We start from the raw sequence: 17080 nt of genomic DNA on the forward strand, positions 1-17080 counted from the left end.
TTCCAACCCATAGCGACCCTGTACAGGGTTTCCGAAAGCCTCATCTTTCTCCCGCGGAACAGCTGGTAGTTTCGAACTGCTGACCTTAAGGTTCTCAGCCCAATTTGTAACCACTACGCTACCAGAGCTCCTTTTTGAAGTCCTAGTCATTGTTTACTAAGCTGAGTGCTTTGACAGACTTAACTGAGTAGTTAAGTGAAAAGTTTGAACCTGATTCATTTTAAGCAAGTTTAATGAATTTTCCCTCCTCATAGTTAAATGGTTTATTTGACTGCTGGTAATTTATTGGTTTTATTGACTTAGCCTTAACATAGCAAAAATATTTTGTATAGTTACTTTAGCCATAGGAGCATTGTTGTTGTTGTTGTTAAGTGCCGTCGAGTTGGTTCTGGCTCATAGCCACCCTGTACAGCGCTTCTAAGGAGCAGCTGGTGAGCTTGAACCGCCGACCTTGAAGTTCAAATGGCTTTGCAGTCTGGCTCATTAACCCACAGCACCACATCAGTATGTAAAAAGCTTGCTTCAAATATATTAGCTTAAAGGGTTAACTTTTTCATATGCATTAACAAAAATTACATAGTAAGGAACCCCCTCAATATGAAAGGGAGAACATATTCTGAGCAGTATATATGTCAATATCAAGAACTAACCACAGAACAGACTGACTCCTAGTGCCTTTCCCTTATAAATTCCTACAAGCAAAATAAGGTAGAACAATTTGTAAAAATCATAGAATAAAATTAAGGAAAATATATTTTCATGAATCTGTATCTCCTCAGAAACTCTATATAGGGTTGTTGTGGGTCGGAACCAACTCGATGGCACTTAACAATAACAATAGATAATTAATAGGTCCCCTTCCCAGGGTCGTTTGAATATATTAGACGCATATCTAGTCTGTATCATGTATGTGTCTTTTTAATTACAAAATAAAGATGGAAGCACATGACACATTCAAAAGAGCTGCTTGATGAGTAATTGAAAGGAATCAGGCAAGGGTAGTATATGTGTTATATGACAGTCTCTGCACATGTCATGGTTGCACTTCATAAGAGCCCATTAAGAAACATCTGCCTTTGCAACTGCCACCAGGCTAAATTACGTTTGTGCCTTTGAGAATGATTTCGGTGTAGATAAATAATATATGCTAAGAGATTTTATGGATGAACTTAAAATGTATTGTATTCATCAGTTCTGTTGAAACACTCTCATTGTTTGAAAGCATTTGACTCTATTTCAGTTGATTAAGACTGTCCCATTTCTTATTTTAAATTCTCATCCACAAAGCCAATCACTACCAAATTTATCAGCATAGACTAAAAATATATTTAAAAAATTAATATCCAGTCTTCTCCAAATTAATTTTCTTAACGTCTTTCTGCAGTGTTTAACAAGTGGCTTTGGAAAATCTTTTAATCTGAAGATAAGAGTTTTGCTTATCAAACTTCCCAAAATGCTTAGAAAAACATCTCCAAAACATGCTCTTTTTGGTTATAACTAGTGACAGCCTTGTCCATTTAAATTGAAATAGTGCTTTCTGAGCTAATCCAATTATTGTCCTTTATTCTTTTCTTCCAAAGAAGGTACTAATAGATTTGTAAATGAAGGAAATTGTTTCCACTTCATTATGTTTATCCATAACTTCACATTATTAGAAATAATATAGACACTAAATGGATTTATTAAAAACCTATGAATAGGTATATTGTGATACTGTGTATTATTAAATAATAGCTAAAACTTTATTAAGATATGATAGGAAAATTATATATCATGGAGAAATTTATAGATGGAAATTTTATGAAGGAGGGTGAGAGATACGCCCACCCTTTCTCTCATCAGCTCTGGGAGCATGCCCTTCCTTTCGCTGCAGCTCACCCAGGAGTGCTGTTGAAACCTGGCTCTTTGCTCGGTTTTTTTGAATTTCTCCCTCCATTGGTTTCCCCAGTTTTGACCAGCCTCTCTTCAGCCAGTGGAGCTAGAAACTATTCTGATGAATACAGTGAATTCAAGCATTGAAGAGCCAAGGCACACGGCTTCCCAAAGGAATGCATTTACTTCTTTTCAGTACTTAATTTAGAGTGCTGGCAAATGCCTCTGGAAAATCCTTCCATGAAGCGAGAGCAGTTTGCTTATGTGTTTATTGGCATCCACGCCCTCCTGTCCTTTGTGCCCCTACACCCACCTCATGTGCTTAGTTCTCCCAAGCCCCCAGGCGCTCACCCTTAGCTTTTTTTTGCCTTTGCTATTGGCAGATGGTAACTCAACTATTTTCCTATGACATGTTATGCTTCTGCATTAAAACAATAAAGATTAAAATTTGCATTGAAAAAAAAAAAAGATGGTTTATCTGGACCAAATGTTGTTGTTGTTGTTGTTATTAAGTGCCGTCGACCCATAGCGACCCTGTACAGGGTTTCCGAGGCTTAACGCGAGCAGAACGCCTCATCTTTCTCCTGCGGAGCAGCTGGTAATTTCAAACTGCTGGCCTTAAGGTTCACAGCCCGATTCATAACCACTACGCTACCAGAGCTCCTTTGGACCAAAATAGAGAACATAAAATAATTGAAAACGTTTCCATGGTTTGGACTGGGGTACCAGAAGAAAGAAGGATAGACAGAGTCAGGGTAAAAAGGTGTAAAGAGTGAGAAGATCCGGCTTTGTATATGGGCTCTGTCCTTCACTAGTTGTCTGTTCGTGCGTATGCCGTTTAGTTTCATGGATCCTCTGTACATTTTTCTATGAAGAGAGATTTAAAATGGTATTCTACCAGGACCAGGAGCTCTGGTAGCGTAGTGGTTACGAATCAGGCTGTGAACTGCAAGGTCAGCAGTTCGAAACTACCAGTTGCTCCACGGGAGGAAGATGAGGCTTTCTGCTCCCGTAAAGATTTACAGCCTTGGAAACCCTGTTCAGGGTCGATATGAGTCGGAACTAACTCGAAGGCACTTGACAACAACAACAATGTGTTTTACAACACTAAAACTTGTATGATTTTCTTCTTCTAATACTGAAAGCTCTCCAATATCTCCAGCTAGAGTAGATTCTGTGCATGCCCCTTCAGTTCTGTTATGATGACATCCTTTAAAAAAAAATGACTGTAGACTCATCTCTAACTCATGACTATCTCAAATCATGATGTCTTAATGTAAATGAGAGTAGAATTGATTTTTCAATGTATTCTACTCATTGAATGCTCTACTCAATAGCTTATTTTTCAAAAGAGGATTGTCAAGACTTTCTTCTGAGGACCCTCTGTTGTTGTTGTTGTTGTTAAGTGCTGTCCAGTCACTTCCAACTCATAACGACTTGTATAGGGTTTCTGAGGTGCGGCTGATGAGCTTGAACCTTCGAACTTGCAGCTCAAACCAACTTTGCATTCAAGCACATTAAACGGCAGTGCCTCTGGGTGAACCCAAATCTTAAGTCTTACTGATAGCAGCCTACCTCCAAACTTTGCACCAACCAGGGCCTCCTTGCAGACAACTTTATTCTTCCTCAATTTCATTCTGTGTTTTAAAGTTACCACTTGAATTTTGTGTTTCACACTACCGCTGCTTTGCATAATTTATGAAGTGTTATTTTCAAGGACAATTTTGGTATTTTAATGACCTTATTTCCCAGAGAATTTATTGTTCAAGATATTGTCATCATTAAAATTACAGAATCATAGACTATTAGACTATAAAGGGCCCTTAGAGAAAACAGTTGTTTAGGGGATTTTTTTTTTTTTTTAATTTTCTATCAACACTTATCCAATGTGATAAAAGTTTCAAAATAGAAATGGCTAAACAAATAATTACTGAGTTGCAAATGAACACATCAACTTAGATACAATTTAGTAATTAAGCTGATTTTTAAAGAAAAGTCATATAGGAACTCTTCTTTTAGCATGAGACTTGCCTTACATTACTAGAGAACATTTAAGAAAATTGTTTCTACAAAAGTTTATTGCTGACTCAATCAGTATAAAGCAATGAAATTCATGTTTCCACATCCCCTTCATCATCATCTTATCATCATTATCATCATCATCACAGCTAATATTGATCAAACCCTTACTATAAAGCGGTCTTTAGCCAACTGTCCCAAAATTAGACACTCAGATGGAGATTTGTGCACATACAATTACGTGAGAGGAGCAAGACTGCACAGAGAAGGTGAGCTTCAGTGTGTTCATAAGTGGAGCCTGTGGTGATCCCACAGGCATCTCTGGAGCTAGCATTTCAGAGTTGTCCTGGAAAGACACAAGAGGACCATGACTTTACGAGTAGACTTCAAAAAGTTCATGGAAAAATGGATTTGAAAGATAGTGGAATTTTTCCATGAACTTTTTGAAGCCTACTCATATAATTTTTTGAGCCACCTTGTATATTCTCTCATTAACCAAGCACTGGATGTGGAATGTCTTTGGAAAGAGGGTATTCACTTTCTGTCTTTGGCTGAGGGCAAAGTAACTGGGCTGAAAGCTTTCACTTGCAATACCAGTAGAAGTCATACATGGCTCAATCCTGAAGAAATAATGTCCCATAATCAAGCACTAGGCTGTATCCCTACATTCCATAGCTGGTATAATCATAGCAATAACACTGTGAGCTAGCTATTATGATGATCTTATTACCAGGAAGAAATGGAGGCTCCGAAATTGCACAACAGGAAAGTGGGTGTGAAAAGATTCAAAGTTAACTCCCTCCTCTGTAATCTGAACTCTTCTTCCTTGTTATCTTCTAATTATGTGACCAATGAGACACTGTAACACTCCACTGTAATTAACATTTTATCCTGATTTGATTAATGGATTTGTAGTTTACTTCCAAAATCATGTCAACACCAAAACAGTGTTATAGCAATATTAGATGTAATTCTATCATCTTCTTTTTATCAGTATTGTTCTTATAGTTAGTTAACATCCAGTTGATTCGAAGTTGTGGTGATCCCATGTGTGCATTATAGAACTGCTTTATGGGATCTTCAAGACTTTGACAATTCAGAAAAGGATCACCATGTGGGTCAACCAAGGTGCTTATGGATGGACTTGAACCTCCAACTTTTTGGCTCGTTGTTGAGCATTTAATTATTCGCACTACCCACAGATAACTTTTTTATTCATACTGGGAATCTGAAATTATGGGGCATATTATCTGCACTAAGCATTGCCTTTATTCCATAAGGTAAGTTATGCCATACCTAACATTCAACTTGGGTACAAGTTTTGTTAAAATATAGTTCTTGTATTCAGCTCTATAACTTATGAATTTCAATATCTATAGTTATAAAACAAGGGAGATGAGGCTTGGCTTGATGAGGGAGGTATGGTATTAAGTATATATCATATCCATCAATTATATAATATATGTAAAACATCTTGATAAATAATGGCTTTCAGGTATAAAGTATTATTTTTTTTTAATTTTTGAATAGTAAATGGGAGATCCAGTGTTCAAAAAGTTGAAACCAGCCCATCACTTCTGATTTTGAGTAAAATCTTAAAATATTTTAAAGTGTAATTTTCCTACAGAGATGTTTCTTTATATAATTTGTGTTGATTTGACTTCCATATCATGACTAATATATGTGCATATCTAAATGACACACACAAAAATCAGCCTGATATATATATATTTTTTAATTGTGAATTGAATGAAGGTTTACAGACAAGATCAATAGTTTTATATTCAACAAGTACTACACTTTAGCGTAGTGGTTACGAATCAGGCTGTGAACCGCAAGGTCAGCAGTTTGAAATTACCAGCTGTTCCGTGGGAGAAAGATGAGGCTTTCTGCTCCCATAAAGATTTATAGCCTCGGAAACCCTGTACAGGGTCGCTATGAGTCGGAACCGACTCCAAGGCACATAAGAATAAGAATAAGAAGACACTTTGTTTCAACTCAATGATTGCAACCCCCTCCGTGGAACAACTGTCATCCGTTTCCTCCCTATAGCTCCTATTTTCTCCCACCCACCTTCCCATCCCTTCTCGCCATTGTCCTTAGGTACATGTTGTCCCTTTGATTCTGAATGATTGACCATTCCATCATTCATAGTGAGCATATCTTACTAGTGTTGTTGTTCCTTTTGTATACCTATCTACTGCTTGGCTAAAGTTGATCCCACTTTGTACCTATCTTCTGCTTGCCTGAATGAGAGTGTGTTCTTTGACAGAACTGAAGGACAGCCGAATGTCACAGTCTCAGGTTCCTTCAGTCTCTTTCTGACCAGCAAGTCTTCTCTTTTTAAAAAATAATTTTGAGTTTTGTTTCATACATTATGCTGCTCTATTGAGGATCTTCTAATGTGACCCCATTCAGGGCCGTTGGTAGTGGTAGCTGGGCACCATCTAGTTCTTATGGTCTCAGGGTCATGGAGACTGATGTTCACATGTTCTCTTCATCTGTTGGACAAATTGATTCCAAACATCTTCAAGTCTCATCACTCTTCTGTATTCCACAAATGGAGAGAAAAATAGCAAAATCAGTTTGACTTTTGATAAGTCTTTTCAACTGTAAGTTATTGAACTACTATAGGGATTAATAATGCCAAATAAATTATACTTGTGTAATTTTCCCACTACTATAGGGACTAATAATGCCAAATAAATTATACTTGTGTAACTTCTCTACACACAAGTAATTGAAGATTTTGTCTAGGTTCCTGGCATTACGGGAAAGATTACCTTTTCCTGGGTGTTCTCAGTGTCTCCAACTTAGCCTCCACTGAACTGCTGGCATTAATATTTCTCCTGTTTGCACATGGGAGAAAACCTAACTCAAACAGTTTTAAGAAAGAAATGGAATGTATTGATCCACATCATTAAAAAGTCAGCAATAGTGCTTACCTCAGGCCAGGGGCTCAGGCTACTCTCAAGCTCCCTCTTCACCTTCCGTTTCTCCTTTCTCTGTGTAGGCTGAATTCTCAGATTTTTCCTCCGTTCTTTAGGATATAGCTCTAGTCTATATCCTGCCTTATTGGAAAAGAACACCTACTTTTCTTCCCGGAGCCCAACAAAAGTCTCATTTTTTTTTTCCTAATGCCTTTGAATGAGTCACTATGCCAAGTCAAGCCCAAACCAAATGCCAACCCTTGGTATTGGGAGTGAGTCAACACCAGCTAGGCTCCTTAGATATCTCCATGGATAGAGTCAGGAGCAGTGTAATGGTTTATTTGTTTTCCCAAACTTATATAAGAAATTCAATGCTGGATATTCAACACCCAGCAAATATATACTAGTCCTGATGTGGTGCTGTGGGTTAATGCACGTGACTGCAAAGTCGGTTTGAATTGCAAGGCTGGAAGCGACTCAACAGTGTTTAACAACAACAACATCAACAATAAATACCTGAAATCTGTACACTTGGTTTTTCTTTTTCTTTTTTTCCGGAAAGCAGCTGCCAAACAATTTATAGCCTGTTGTTTTTAGGTGCCATGGAGTTAGTACCAACTCACGGCGACTTTATGAACAACAGAATAAAATACTTCCCTGTCCTACATCAATCCTACACCCGTTGTTATGCTTGAGCCCATTGCTAGTGCCATTGTGCCAATCCATTTTGTTGGGAGTCTTCCTCTTTTTTTTTTTTTTGCAGATCTTCCACTTTACCAAGCACGATGTTCTATCATACTCCATTGTTGTTGTTATTACGTGCCACTGAGTCAGTTACAACTCATAACAACCCCGTATGAGTTCCAAGGAGTGGCTGGTGAGCTTGAACCCCCAACCTTACAGTTCAAATTAACCTTGAAGTCCTGCTCATTGACTGGCAGCACCACACCAGGACTCCATCATAGCCTAGAACGTATGATATTTTGGGTGTCATGGACTGCTTAAAGAACAAATCTGTGTTTTTTTGTTTGTTGAAGAAGTACAACCAGAATGCTCCTTGGAATCCAGGATGGCAAGACTTCGTTTCTCATACTTGGGACATATTATCAGGAGGGACCAGTCCCTGGAGGAGATATAATACTAGGTAAAGTGGAAGTGTAGCAAAAAAGAGGAAGACTCCCAATGAGATAGATTTGCACAGAGGTAGCAGCAATGGGCTCTAACAATTGTGAGGATGGCACAGGACTGGGCAGTGTTTCTTTTGTTGTGTATAAGGTCACTGTGTGTCAAAATTGACTTGAAGGCACCTAATAACAACAACAGTGATCTGGAGTGAAATAAAGAAAGACCACAACAACTCAAAACTGAGAAGTAGACACTTTCTAACAATAATATTAAGCTTCACAAGAGAAGAAAACTGCACAGATGTAAGTCATACATGCTCTGGTGAGTTCAATGCCAAACACTTTTAACTATTCATGAACAATTGCGTTTTCATGGAGCTATGAGTTATTGTTTTTATTATGATGAGAAACTTCCCTTCAAGTTCAGTGTAAGTCGATAATTTAGAAAATTGTCTTTTAATGTTTCTGGAAAGTTGTTGAATACTCCTATTGGTTTAGAAAGTGTTGGATGGGTAGCACCTTGCCAAAGTTACTCCTGTCAAATGGAAGAGTCATGTTTAAACATGAGTGCATTATTCTCAATGTTTGATTCTGCCGTGATTTTTAATAGCTTCACTGATTGTTCCTGGGGGTGTGTGGGGGGTTGGAAAACATATACATACATATCTCAGATAATTCTTTCCATTAACTTTGCCAGAACATAATCATATAATCTAACTACATATAATAGAGCTAATGGATTTCTTAGCAAGGGTTTCAAAAATCGTATATCCAGTTCATCTAAAACTTATAAAGGTGATTGTAATTAGTGAATGAGAAAAAAATAATTGTAAGCTTTGTCCTACATTTCTACATATACTAGTTTACATAAATCTGACACTTATATATTGAGGGCTGCATTCAAGTAGTGCATCTGTTTGCCAGCGAACACATGACTGAATGTAAATGTGTTATTGAGAGAGAAAACGTCCTCTACTTCCAAGTATTTACATTTTCTCCCATGCTACTGGTGAGTGTGAAAGCATTGGCTTCAGAGAAGTATTTGTGGGGAGTGGCTTACAGGAAAAAGTGAAGACCTGATACTGTCCACTGGGGTTAAAAAACCAAGAAAAGGATCAATCCAGATGTAGGCAGCTGGAGTGAGTTCTGTTGAGCAGTTTCACACAATGCAAAGATGGATAACGGGTCCAGTTCAGTCTAAGGAAGAGTGATGTTAGTAGAGATATAACAGATGTCCTGTAGACAATCGGCAAGACAGCAACAATGGATTCAGAAGCATTAATTCCACCAAGGATCCATATAAGAAGTCAGAATCTGACTTGGTGGAAAAGTAATTTTCCTGCACAACACTGAAGCTCATGAACAACCCTAGGGTATCTGGTAGCCAGAGCCTCAGTACTAGAGGAATTACAGTTCTTGGAGAATTGTCAGGCAGGGTTTCAAAGAAGGAGAATATGATAGAAATCAAACTATCAGAAGAGAGTACAAATGAAAACCCAGTTGCAAGAATACAGCAGAAGAATACAACCTCACAAAGTGTGGTCCATGAATCAAAAGCTTCATTGGAAGTCTGATAACCAGTTGCCATCAAATCATTTCTGATTCATGGAAACCCCGTGTATGTCAGAGCAGAACTGTGCTCCATAGAGTTTTCAGTGGATAATTTTTGGTTATAAATCAACAGGCCTTTCTTCCAATGTGCCTCTGGAACCTTAATTCTAACACAATAAACATTAAGAAATGTAGAGTCAGACTTGCCCAAGATCATCTGAATCTGAACCTCCCTTTTAACAAGGTTTCCTGATATTTCATGTGCTCATTAAAGTTACAGAAGGTTTAGGACTCAGGGCCAGAACTAAAGAGTCAACAATTTCCCTGGATTCTAGATCTTCAAAAACTGAACTTCGAAAATACTAATCTCTGCAAAGTTCATTCTTGATGTTATACCCTAAGCTCAGTTCTGTGCCTATATCTTTTCATTTAATCTTTTTGTCAACTCTGTAAGGTAGATATTTCCCTAATATGTAAATAAAGAAATTGAGTTACAGAATAATTAAATAACTATCCTAAATCACTGTTTTTATAAGTGTCTGTGCCTGTATTATGAAAACCCTTTTTATTGTGGAAATTTTCAAGAATGGCACAAAAGTTGAAAAAGTAATATTAAAAACAAAATAAAAAACACCACATGTCCGTATCACTCAGCTTCAAAATTATCAACATTTTTGCCACTCTTTATGTTATTTTATTTTAGCACATATAATTTATCAGGAGCTCTGGTAGCAATCACAGTGGTTATGAATTGGGCTGCTAATCTCAAGGTCAGCAGTTCAAAACTACCAGCTGTTCTGAGGAAGAAAGATGAATCTCTCTGCTCCCATAAAGAGTTATAGCCTTGGAAAGCCTATACAGGGGTGCTATGAGTCACGCTACACAACAACAACCACCATACTTTATTTTTCTTTGTGCTGTTTTTAGAATCTGTATTTAATGGTAGCCTGGAGTGCAGAGATTGTGTTTTATCACCATTCTATCTCCTTCCTTGAATCTCTGATTGCTACAGGCATTAGTACCAAATCTTGGAGCACAACAAAGCAGTATAAATGAGACAAATGGGAATAAAGAGAAAGAAACTTCTAGAGTCTGGGATTTAGACAGATTTGAAGACAGTTCCTGATATTGAGGTTCCTTAGCCAATGAGTCCCTATATAAGCAAAAGATCTCTTACACCCAGAAGTAGCTCATTGGTCACTCAAGAAATGTTTGTGAGCTACTTCAAAATGTTAGTCACTGTCCCAAGTAAACTGGTCCACAAGGCCTTGCTTGATCTAGCCCCTGCCTAAGTTTCTAGCTCATCCCTCACCCTTCTTCTTATACCCCATGTCTTCATTCACATTGGTGGTCAGTTCCTCAAAAGAGCATTTAAAACGGAAGGCACATAGTGTTCTCTCTGCCTAGAATCTTTTCCATTCTCGTCATCCAACTGTGCCTGACCAGCTCCAGCTTCTCTGTTAAAACCCAATGTGATTCTTACAGTGAACAATCTTCCTAGTCCATCCTCCCCCTACCACAAACATAGTCTGCATTATTTTTCATGCTATAAATTCACCACATTCAGAAAATATCTTAACCTGGAGGGAGTCCAAATTCTAAAAAGATGTTGCTGTTGTTGTTATAATTTCTGTGGAGTCAGTTTTGACCCATACAACCCTGTATAGGGTTTCCAAGGAGCAGCTGGTGAGCTTGAAACACCAACCTTGCAGTTCAAACCGACTTCACAGTCCAGCATATTAACCCACAGCATCACATAGATACTGGATTTGTCTTGTTGGTGACAGTTATCAAGGATAAGCCAAGCCACCAAAGGGATATGGCAGACAAAATATATGACTGCTTGGATATTTCCAGTCTTTCTTCATCTTTCTACAAAAACGAATTCAGGAGTTGCTGATTTACTGTCTTTCTTGCTTTCCCCTGATCTCTAAGGAAGACTGTGACATTTGCAGACCAGTTCCTTATTATTTTTGTTGACAAATGGTGGAATCTTCAGGGAAATGGGGGGATTTTTATAGACTGTTTTGTAGCATCTGTTGAGTGTGAAATACATTAATAATTGCTACTGTTGCTACCATTTACTGGGAATCCTGGCATGATGCTGTAGGATAAGCGCTGTATTGCTAACAGCAAGGTTGGCTTTTCAAACCCACCAGCTACTCCTTGGAAATCATATATAGGGTTGCTGTGAGCTGGAACCAACTCAACAGCACTAACTACAAAACCATATTAGTTTGTTAGTTTAATTAAATGTCTCAAAGAATGCTAAATTCTCACATACGCTATCATTTCAACTAATCCTCCTATAAATCCTGAAAGTAAGTATTGTGTTGTTAAGTTCTGTCGAGTTGGTTCTGCTTATAACAACCCTGTATAGGGTTTCCAAGGAGCAGTTGGTGAGTTTAAGCCATCGGTATTCTGGTTCGAACTGACCTTGTGGTTTGACACTTTATTCCACATGTTGTTGTTGTTGTTGCTGTTTTGTTAATATTCTACATTGGTTATGTGCTGTGGAGTCGGTTCTGACTCATAGCGACCCTGTACAGGGTTTCCGAGGCTGTAAATCTTTACAGGAGTAGAAAACATCATCTTTTTCCCACGGAACAGCTGGTAATTTCAAACTGCTGACCTTGCGGTTCCCAGCCTGATTTGTAACCACTATGCTACCAGATATTCTGCATAGTGCCACATAATTATCCTTAAATCAATTGACTGTAGCATTCCTGATGAAATTATGTTTTATCATTTACCAATAGCCCTTTATGGCTAAAACTTGATCCTCAAGTGAAGGAGATGTGTGAGGAAACTCAAGTCTAAACCAGAAGTACGATTGTCCTTCAATTCTAGAAACACTTGGTTCACTTAGACATATTCTTAATACTAGAAGGCATCTTACTCTAAAAACTGATGATGTCAGTGCTTCATTCCACCCACAAACCCAAAACAAAGCCAATAGCACTGTTACTTAAATGGGGGTGAAAACAACAGATGGCTTTTACAGTGGAAAAATAGTTACAACTTTTTCCTACCAAATTTAATATACCCATGCCTGGTGGGACACTGTAGGATAAACACTTGACTGTAAAATAGGATAAACACTGGACTGCTAACCACAAGGTCAGCAGTTCAAATCCACCAACCACTCCTTGGAAACTTTTACAAGATTGCGATGAGTTGGGACAGACTCACTGGCAATTAAAAACAATTGTGTGAGCCATTTCTTTGAAGCAAGCTTTTCTCTTTTGTTCCATTGGAGAAACCAGCCTATGACAGGATGCACAAGTTCGTTAGTGAACAACTGAAAACTCACTTCAAACATAGATTTTTTTTAAAAAAAATATTCCATTTAATATAATCACATTCCTCACAGTTCTTATTCCAAAGGATAGAGCGATCATTTTCAATATATCTGTTTGCCAGCTGATAAATATTTCTCATATAATACATCATATATATGGCTTATAGGGAGTTCTGCTGTGGTGCTGTAGGATAAGCACTGCTAACTACAAGGTCAGTGGTTCAAACCCACCAATTACTCCTTGGAAATCTCATACAGTATGAGTAAGATCCAACTACAACAACAACTTAACAACAACAACAACAACAATGGATTATATATGACAATGCTTAAGTGATTACTTAAGGAGCTCTGGTAGTGTAGTGGTTACGAATTGGGCTGCAAACCTCAGGGTCGACAGTTTGAAACTACCAGCGGTTCCGCAGGAGAAAGATGAGGCTTTCTTCTCCCGTAAAGATTTACAGACTCGGAAACCCTGTACAGGGTCGCTATGAGTCGGAACTGACACCACGGCACATAACAACAACAACAAGTGATTACTTAGCTAGATTCAGACAAACCAGGTGAGTCTTGCTTACTATTTACTATTATTACACTTTGTCTTCAGAATAGGGTGTCACTATATCCTCTTATTTCTTTCATACAAAATGCTTCTGTACTTTATACATTATAGCTACAAAATACCTGAAACTTGTGTGAATGCTGTGAGTATGTGCTCAAGTGCTACACTATGTCCACAGTCTAATTGCAAACATAGAGAACCACTTTAGAACTATCAGCCTGCCTCATATGTAATAGCTTACTGAGATGGATGGACATTTGTACAGATTATATAAATTGTTCTGGAAATTCTGAATGACCATTTTTGTGCTTGGAACAGAGGCGTGTTCACACATTACTGTGATTCAAAAAGACTATGCCATTTGAACTGACATTCTTTTAGACATAATAGGGTGAATCTTCATAGAACAGAGAGTTACTGCATGTATCTTCTTTACTTTGGAGTCTATTGTACCCAAATTGATTGCACTCTATACTCAGTCTTTAAAACCTCTCAGGAACAAATTGGTATAAGCTACTTAGAGATATAAGCATCTAGTAATTCTTGCATTAGGACATTCGTAGCAATCCAACATGAATCTGTCTTCTAATGTAATATACCTTGGTTTCCTGTCTTAGAATTTAAGTAAAAAAGATTAGTGTTGTTTCTTCTTAGAGTTAATGATAGCAAGTCCTTGCTTGGTATTTTGCCCATCAGGCTAACATCCCTCAGCAAATCAGTTTTAGGACATTATTTTCCTAGTGTGCATTTCTCAAACACTGATTATTGTATTATTTGTCTCTGGACCATCTCCATGTGTCTTCTTTGTTATATATCACATGGTGGTTCCCAGAACAAAATACAGTGTTCTTATAATGAATGATTAATACTTGATCAAAATATAGTATTACCACTGGAATTGATTTCTCTGTGTGCAAGGTGACTGGGTTTGGAGTTACATACTGTGGATTACAGTTCCTGCACTGATTTGCATGGCCTTGAGCAAGTGTCTTAATAACCCTTTTTGGAAGCAGTTTCCTCAATACCAAATGGGAATTGTTATTCTCTCTGAGGCTACTTAACTGTGATGGTGTAAAGATACAATTAGGTGGAAGTCAAAAAAGGGCTTTGGAAAAAGTGAAAAGTCCTATACAAATGTAAGCTATTAATGAAAAGAAGTTTTAAAAAGTTAGATCATTTACCTAACCTTCATTTCTCCAGGGTTGACAATGCATTTTTAAATTGTATTTGTATTTTATGTCATAGGTTCTTTTTAATCATCACATTAAAGGATTTCATTAGGTCTGTCACTACTAATTTTATAACAGTATGCTGTACCAGTCCAGCCTTTAAAAGTTTGATTATTCCCTTTAGACTAAAGGCTACCGGAGTAGTGGACAATTAGTTCTTCCACATTATTAGGGCATAGACCAAAGCATGTCATCAGCTACACACTTATTAGACTGAGCCTAAGCCATACTATTTAATTACTGGAAGACATTTTGTATGGCTATTAAATTTAGAGACATCCTTTTGTACGTATCGTAAATCTAGGTCAACAGGAAATTATATAGAGGTTTGGGCTATGTGTTTTCTTACCCAGTTATTTAGTAGGACATATACTTATAAATCAAGTCAGGTCTGACTCATAGTGACCCTCTGCACAACATAAAGAAACACTTACTGGTCCTGGGCTATCCTTGCGATTGTTATGCTTACTACCATTGTTACTGCCACAATGTCAATTCATCTCCTTGGGATTGGATTTACAAGGTTTCAGGGGGGTACAATTGGCTTGCACCCCACTATTAACCTTGGAGTAATGGTTTGGCACTGTGAGTTAATGCGCTGGCTGGTAAAGTTGGTTTGAACCACAAAGTCAGCAGTTCAAACTCACCAGCTGCTTCCTAGACACCCTGTACAAGATCACTATGGGTTGGAACTGACTCAACAGCACTTAACAACAACAACAACATACTTACCAGTCTAGTACTATTGTCATTGAAATGTCTTTCATATAATCTTTTGTCATTATTCAAGTCCTTTCCTTTTCCTCCCTTCTTTTTAAAATTGATGTGTAAATGAAATCCAGTAAGATTTGCCCAAAGAGTTCTGGTGGCTCAGTTGGTAAGTGCTCAGCTGCTAACAGAAATGGTGGTTTGAATCCATGGGGAAAAAATGTAGTAATCTCCTTATGAAAAGATTGCAGCATTGGGAACTCTATAGGACATATCTGCTCTCTTCTACATGGTCTCTATGAGTTGGAATTAGTTTGCAATGGGTTTCAGATTTTTCAGCAGTTACAAGGGAGAAAGATCTGGTAACTAGCTCCCATAATGATAACAGACAAAGAAGAATCATATGGAGGTGATCTTCGCTGTCACATGTGGATGCTATGAGTCAGAATTGACTTGATGGCAACCAATAACATGATTTACCCTTAATCATGTATAACTCACAGTCTGGGTGTGGTGCTTTGGGTTAATGTGCTGGACTGCAAAGTCGGATTGAACCACACGTCGGCAGTTCAAGCTTGCCAGTCACTCCTCGGAAACCCTATACAGGTTGGTTATGAGTCAGAACCGACTTGACAACACTTAACAACAACAATGCACAACTCAAAAGAGTTGTTTCTGTGTCTTTTTTTATATATACATTCAGGGATAACCACAGCTCTACCTCAACCAAAGATAATGTTCATTTCAGCACAAACATGAAGGGTTATTTACTCACTGTTGCTACTATTGTTGTTAGGTACAGTCAAGTCAGCATTGACTCATAGCGATATGCACAACAGAACGAAACACTGCTGAGTTGTGCGCCATCCTCACAATTGTTACATTAAAGCCCATTGCTGCTGTCATTGTGCCAATCTATCTCACTGAGGGTCTTTCTGGTTTTCACTGACCTACTACTCGATGGCACTTAACAACAACAACAACCACTTTACCATGCATAATGTCCTTTTCCCAGGGATTAGTCCTTCCTGATAATATGTTAGAAGGATGAGAGATGAAGTCTCATTATCCTAACTTTGACAGAACATTCTAGCTTTACTTTTTCCAACACAGATTTGTTTGTTCTTCTGGCAGTCAATGGTACTTTAGATATTTTTCTTTAGACCCATAACTCAAATACATCAATTCTTCTATAGTTCTTATCCATGGTCCAACTTTCACATGCATATGATGCTATTGAAAATACTATGGCTTGGATCAGGCATACCTTAGTTCTCAAACTTTGTTCTTGAACACTTTGTAAACATCTTAGACAGCAGATTTGCCTAGTGCACTGTATAATTTGATTTCTTGACTGCTGCTTTCATGAGTGTTGATTATACATCCAAGCAAAATGTAGTTTTTGACAACTTCACACTTTTCTCCATTTATCATGATGTTTTTGATTGGTCCAGTAGTGAGGAGTTTTGTCTTGTTTACATTGAAGTGCAATCCATACTGAAGTCTGTGATCTTTACGTATCTGTCGTATTTTGAGGCTTCTTCACTTTCAACAAGCAAGGTTGTATCATCTGCATATCACAAGTTATTAAGGAGTCTTGCTCTAATCCTGATGACATGTTTTTCTTCATATAATGCAGCTTTGTGGATTATTTGCTTGGTATACAAATTAGTTAAGTATGTTGAAAAAATATAGCCCTGGCACACACTTTTCCTAAGTTTAAATCATTCAGTATTCCCTTGTTCTGTTCAAATGATTGCCTCTTGGTCTGTGTACAGGGTCCT

This window comes from Chrysochloris asiatica, unplaced genomic scaffold, assembly GCF_000296735.1.
Source record: "Chrysochloris asiatica unplaced genomic scaffold, ChrAsi1.0 scaffold00030, whole genome shotgun sequence".
NCBI classification, from domain to species: domain Eukaryota; kingdom Metazoa; phylum Chordata; class Mammalia; order Afrosoricida; family Chrysochloridae; genus Chrysochloris; species Chrysochloris asiatica.